General features: G+C 49.1%; 1 long non-coding RNA gene across 2 annotated transcripts; it reads left to right on the forward strand.

Annotated features, from left to right (window-relative positions):
* Positions 1-1,884: 1,884 nt before the first annotated feature.
* On the forward strand, positions 1,885-6,390 carry LOC133070624 (uncharacterized). Of its 2 annotated transcripts, XR_009696190.1 has the most exons (4): positions 1,885-1,931; positions 2,394-2,471; positions 2,584-2,846; positions 3,035-6,390. It is a non-coding gene; the product is annotated as an uncharacterized LOC133070624 (long non-coding RNA). The 2 variants fall into 2 exon arrangements; XR_009696191.1 differs by having other exon boundaries at positions 2,584-6,390.
* Positions 6,391-6,675: the final 285 nt, after the last annotated feature.

Genomic DNA, 6,675 nt, shown 5'->3' on the forward strand with positions numbered 1-6,675 from the left:
ATATACATCTATATATTTTTTCAAAGTTGGTACCACTTTTCAGCGAAAGCCTTGTTTGCTTTCATTTAATGGCAGGTGACCACTGCTTCATGGGAAGATGAAATACATAGCCTTACAAGGAGTCATGGGGACAAATTCAAGTCCAAGAGTGAGAAAGATGGAGCCCATACAGACCTGGATGGAAAGCCCGGCCCTTGTCCCTAATCACTAACAAGGTCTCCTTCCTCCGTCTGGGTCTCAAGGAGACACATCTGCAAAGCGAGGGAATTGTCCCATTGATTTCCAGAAACTCTTTCAGTTTTTGTTTCTCTGTAACAGCTTCTATTTATAGAGAACTTACTGCAAATGAGCTGATTTAATTCCCATGAGCCTATGAGTGGGTGCTATTTCCATCCTCATTTTAGAGACCAGGAAACTTAGAGAGGTTAGGTACCTTCAAGGCCACACAGCAGGGCATGACACGATCAGGACTTGCACTTAGGTCTGTATAACTTCAGAGCTTGTGTATTTGGTTACCATGTCATACCGTCTGCTGCTGACTGCCAGAGTGCATGTCAGTGGCCCCGGCAGAGGACACAGCAGGGCAGAGCAGGCATGCTGTACTTGGGCTAGCAAAGACTTCGGCGCAGGGTCGCCAGCTTGGAGTTCAGGGTAAAGCACGACAGGTGCATCCTCCCAGGCGAGCTGGGCTTAAGCCCCAGAGCCTGTGGCATCACAGGGCAGCCAGGGCTGTTGCCCTTTCCTCTGCTGGGCAGGGTCCGCACGACCCAGGCTGAGCTGCCCTCGGGGAAAGACCAGTGCTTTTACTCCAAACTGGGTGTCTGGGCCTCCCGGCAGTGTAGGTTTGGTTGAGCCAAGCTGCCCAGTTCCCAGAGACCCAGATAATGTCCTGAGGCTCAGAGGTCACACGGTGGGTTCATCCCTGGAAACTCCATCTATCCAAAGACTGGGGGTCAGGATCTGGCTGCCTCAACTGAGAAATCACCCCTCCCCATGAGACAAGCATCCATGTGGATCAGCAGGGCCACTGAATGCGGCAGGTGTCTCTGTTCTCATTATGTATCTCCCCCCGCCTCCCGCCACCCCGGTTATCCACATCACCTGGCTGGTCTTGGCGGCAGCCGCAGACAAGGAGAGAGCACGCCATGGCCCCCATAGCTCCTGGGGCACCCGCATGGGAATGGGAAGCCTCAGCCTCGCCTTCCCTCTGCCCCCTCCTCCTCTTCCACCACCACCACCAGCACCCCAGTCCGCCTGCAATTGAACCCAGATGCCAGGAAATATCTTGGTTGTACGGCTAAAGTGAAAACATATGGGTCTGATGAAAACTCTTCTGTCACAGTTTCATTAGTATCTTCCCCGGAAACTCACAGATGGAGGGGGAGACCTCCGAGGCCAGCGTCTGGCACTCCATGTGAGGGAGGGCGGCACACATGTGCCCTGCAGTCTCGGAGAAGAATCCATGCAGGCTGCTTGGGGGCTGGAGGGGGAATGGGGAAAGGAACAGAAGGCCCTCTGCCCACCCGCTCTGAGCCCTGTTTCTCTCTGCCTTTCCAAGAGACTCAAGATCCTAGATCATAGTTCTGACTCTGATACTCACCGACTGTGTGATGGTGGGCAAGTCACAACACCCCTCTGAGCCTGAGTTTCCTCATCTGTAAAATGATGGTAAGTGAAAGTGTTAGTGCTCAGTCGTGTCTGACTCTTTGCAACCCCATGGACTGTAACCCACCAGTCTCCTCTGTCCATGGGATTCTCCAGGCAAGAATACTGGAGTGGGTTGCCATTCCCTTCTCCTGGGGATCTTCCCGACCCAGGAATTTAACCCAGGTCTCCTGTATTGCAGGTAAATCCTTTACCATCTGAGCCACCAGGAAAGCCCAAATGATGATAAAATGTCCTTTTATCAGAGTTGTTGCAGTGCAGCCAAGGTACTTTGGAGAGTGGACAATTGTCTAAGAGTGTGCAATTGACTGACAAAGCAGACCCCCTGCCCCCAACAAAGCTTTGAGAACCAAAACCTTGTGTAACCCATTTGGCGGCAAACTTGAGCTAAACTGATGTGAGACCACTCATTGAAATTATGTGTTCTCATTGGTGTGAATATTGGTGTGAGTATTTTGCCTCTCAAATATTATTATGTTTGATCTTGAGGTGCTGCCCCAATCCCTGCTAGGAGTTTCACGTGTTTAAATAGACACTTCAAACCCCAAAAGTTCTGAAGGTTGGAACACATCCAGGCACAAGGGTTTGGTCAGGGGTTTGTCAACCTGTTTTTGGCAATGAAAGGGAAATTCATTTGTGGTTTTAGGAGATTTTTTTAAAAACGTCTAGAGTTGTGCTGGATTTTAGGTCTTTTTTCAAAAACTCCCCCCTCCGACCACATTTTCCAGGTGTTAGCTGTGACCCAAGAATAATTAATCAGGATTCTATCAAGCACGTACTACCAGGCACCGTACATACAGTATTTTGTAAGTATTATCTATTGTAACCTCCCAACAGGCCCGTGAAACATTTCTGTGATTTTCACGTTTTACAGATGAAGAAATGGGGGCTCAGAAGGTGGGTGACTTGCTCTTACAGGCAAAGCTGATAAGTTGTTGCTGATAAGTTGTGTCCCACTCTTTGTGACCTCATGGATTGAAGCCCTCCAGGCTCCTGTGTCCATGGGATTTTCCAGGCAAGAATACTGGAGTGGTTTGCCATTTCCTTCTCCAGGGGATCTTCCTGGCCCAGAGGCTGAACCCACATCTCTCCCCTTGGCAGGCAGATTCTTTACCACTGAGTCACCTCGGAAGCCCAGGCTGATAAGATGCAGATTCTAACCTGGTCTGACCAACTCCAGAGTAAGTTCCTCCGGGTACCATGAAATGGTGGAGAGAGGAAGGGGCTATCTTGGGAAGGGTGACATGCAGGGACAAGGTTCTGGAGAGGGTGAGGGATACTCAGCTCCGCCCTCTAGCTGAGGCACATTCTTCCTAAGTCCAGACCTACATGTCTTTCCCATGTGAACCTGGCTCTTTCCCTTCTCCAGCAGGGACTGCCACCTCTAATCGGCCCCGAGGCCATGTCTTCTCTTTCCTCAGCTGGGAGGATATAAGCTCCCAGATTCTCCTTGGCCCTGTCCTGCCGGCCGTGGTTCTCCATCTTCTCATCCCACAAACAGACGCCAGAAGTTCCAGACAGCTCACCTTGGAGTGACAGAACAGGCTGAACAAGGTCCAAAGTCAACGGACTGCTTAGGCATAAGGCGCTACAGACCACCTGCCCTGGGGAGCATCAGGCCAAGATCTCCCTGGGGACATCTCGCCTCTGGACCATCTACGCAGCTGCCCCCAGCTGCCCTCAGTGGCCAGAGAAATCTACCCTCACTGTCTCCTTTCTCTGTAGATCCAGCTCCACTGGGAGTAGTCCGGGCCTGGGTTTTCACTTTGTTTTCACATTACACAAGTGGATCATGAACATATTCTCATTGGAAAAAAAATATACAAGTGCACAGAGTAAACAATAACAGTTCTACTTTACCTCCGCCCTCTTAAACCTATTCTCTCCCCAGGGTAACTACTGTTTACAGTTCGGTATGTATCATTGCTGTCCATCTTCTTGGTGTTTATTTGCACATATTTATCATTTGGACTTGTTTGGGGCATTTTATATACACATCTCACATAGTGTTCTGTACTTCGCTTTTTTTTCTGCTTACCATATGTTTTAAAGATCTTCCCATGTCAGGTCATATAAGTCTGCCTCATTCATTTTAACTGTTGCCTCATAGCTATCCCATGGATGTCCAAGGGCTTACATAACCACTCCTCCGCTGATGAACACATAGGTCTTTTGCAGTGAACATCATGTAGTATTGTTGTACCCCTGGGTGATTACTTTCTGTAAGAGGAATTGCTGCGTTCAAGAGTGTGATAGTTTTTATTTTTGCTAGCTTCTGCCAAATTGCCCTCTAAATGGCTGAATCAATTTAGCATCTCACTAATCCCCTGGGCAGCAAGAGATCACACCAGTCAATCCTAAGGGAAATCACCCCTGAATACTCATTGGAAGGACTGATGCTGAAGCTGAAGCTCCAATACTTTGGCCACCTAATGTGAACAACCGATTGACTTATTGGAAAGGACGCTGATGCTGGGAAAGATTGAGGGCAGGAGGAGAAGAGTGCATGAGAGGATGAGATGGTTGAATGGCATCACCGATTCAATGAACATGAACTTGGGCGAACTCCAGGAGATGGTGAGAGACAAGGAGGCCTGCATGCTGCTGTCACCCCTGTGGACAAAGAGTTGGACACAACTTAGCGACTGAACAACAACAAAATCCCATTTCGGAGTCAGAGACAGCAGTCCTCCAAGCTGACTCCCTGGCAGGTGGCTCTGAGATGGTTCATTTCCCCTCTGGAGAAGTTCTCTGGCAGCAGTATGGGAAGGTGGACTCTAGCTGTGCCAGGGTCATAGGAGGGTAACCAGTACAATAGCGTGATTACAAGCAGGGGATTTGGAGCCATTAAGACCTGAGTTTGAGTCCGGGCTCCATCATCCATGAGCGTTGTGATATCTGGCATATATAACTCTCTGAAGCTTTTCAGGTGAAGAATAAGAGTAACAATAACTAATCATATTGACAGATGGCCTAAATCTTAAGCCAGATGATACATACATGTAAAGCACTTAGTACAGTCCCTACATAGAGTAAATGGCAATGAATGGAACCTGGCACTTTATACCATGACTCTGATTGCTAAGATCTGGGTTCTGTTACCCAAAACACAGCCCTCTTTCCTCTAGGGTGTCCTCATATCACTACCTGTGTCAGCCACTTGGCCCTGCCCCAGGGCGGGCACAGTGTCGGCTGGCTGCTGGCCCATGCCTGTGGCGTGCGGAGGTCAGAGCCCATGGGGAGTGGGGGATAGCACCCAGCAGGCAGGATGAGCAGTTCTGGCCTCCTGGCCTGCTGGCCTCCTGGCTAGGAGGGCAGACGGACACACCTGGATAAACACCACTAAACAGAGGAGGGGGGTCTTACAAACACAGACCTGTGCCAGTGCAGCTTCTCCGAGAAAACACATCGGAGCCAAGTCCCCAGGTGGGAGCAGGCGGAGATGTGGAGTGCGTGTGGGTTGTAGGTGGGGGCAGGAGGCAGTGGGGGAGAGTGCAGCCAGATAGATGGACAGTGTGGAAAGGTGAAGCAGAGGACAGAAGTGGGGTGCAAGGGTTACCCAGAAGGTGGCTGTGCTCCCGGCACCCACTGTGAGAGGAAGGTGCCCTGGGCTAGTTGCCAGCACAGTCCTCAGTTCAATTCCAAACCCACCTCTTGGCAGCTTGGCCTTAGGTAAATCTTGCTCCTTTTCTGGACTGTGGTTTGAGCATCTTAAAATGGCTTATGTGGGGGGTGCTGAACTTGATTATCTAGAATCATTTCCAGCTTGAAACTTCCAGGAATTTCTGCCCTGTAATAAAATCCCTGCTATGACCAGTCTCATCTTGAATTTGAGTCACTGTGGCCGTCACTCTAATCTCTCCAAAGTGCCAGCACTTAACAGTTTATAAACTATGTTCACATCTGTTTCTTCATCTACTTCTGCCCTATATAGCTTTGGATGCAGGTGGAGCAGAAATTCAGATCTCATTCTACACAAGATTACCTGGGGCTCACTAAGACGAAACCACTTATAGGAGGCTGGCATCTTGCCTCTCCAGATCCCAACTGAGCCATCCAAGGTGCAGACAGTGGGACGGGCTGAACCACTCAGTGTCCCCACACACACCACCAGCAAAAGACATCTGACTCTGGTCACACCCACCGTGTCAGGTTCTTTGCCCACATCACCTTGTCTAATCCTCACAGCCACAAAAGGTAGGTGCAGTCATGATGCCCACTGTACAGATGAGTAGTGGGACTCAGAGAGGTTGAGTTTTTGCCCAAGGTCATGTAGCTGGTGAGCAGCAGAGCTAAGCTTCCCAAGGCCCTACAAGCAGACCTCACCTCTCCTTTGCTGCTTCCCAGAGAGGGAGCTCACACCTTCACTGACATCTGAGAGCTTCACTTACCATCTATTTTACTCTAAACCATTCTCAAGGTCCTGTTCCCTTGCTGTCTCCTCCAGGAAGCCCTCGCTGACCGTTCCTGCCACTCCCCGGCATTCGTCCTTTTCTCTTTCCCCTGCACACACATTTAAGCTTCCCATCTGTGTCTTCTTGGTGCTCTTAATCATGCTCCATTGGGTAGAAAAGGGATTCTCCTCCTCTCCAGCTGGAACTTGTCATCATAAAGTGGGATTTGCCTTTTTTCCATTGTATATCCTTGCCTCCTTTGTCAAAGATAAGGTGTCCATAGGTTCGTGGATTTATCTCTGGGCTTTCTATTCTGTTCCATTGATCTATATTTCTGTCTTTGTGCCAGTACCATACTGTCTTGATGACTGTGGCTTTGTAGTAGAGTCTGAAGTCAGGCAGGTTGATTCCTCCAGTTCCATTCTTCTTTCTCAAGATTATTTTGGCTATTTGAGGTTTTTTGTATTTCCATACAAATTGTGAAATTCTTTGGTCTAGTTCTGTGAAAAATACCGTTGGTAGCTTGATAGGGATTGCATTGAATCTATAGACTGCTTTGGGTAGAATAGCCATTTTGACAATATTGATTCTTCCAATCCATGAACACGGTATGTTT

The sequence above is a fragment of the Dama dama genome, chromosome 15, assembly GCF_033118175.1.
Source record: "Dama dama isolate Ldn47 chromosome 15, ASM3311817v1, whole genome shotgun sequence".
Lineage (NCBI taxonomy): Eukaryota > Metazoa > Chordata > Mammalia > Artiodactyla > Cervidae > Dama > Dama dama.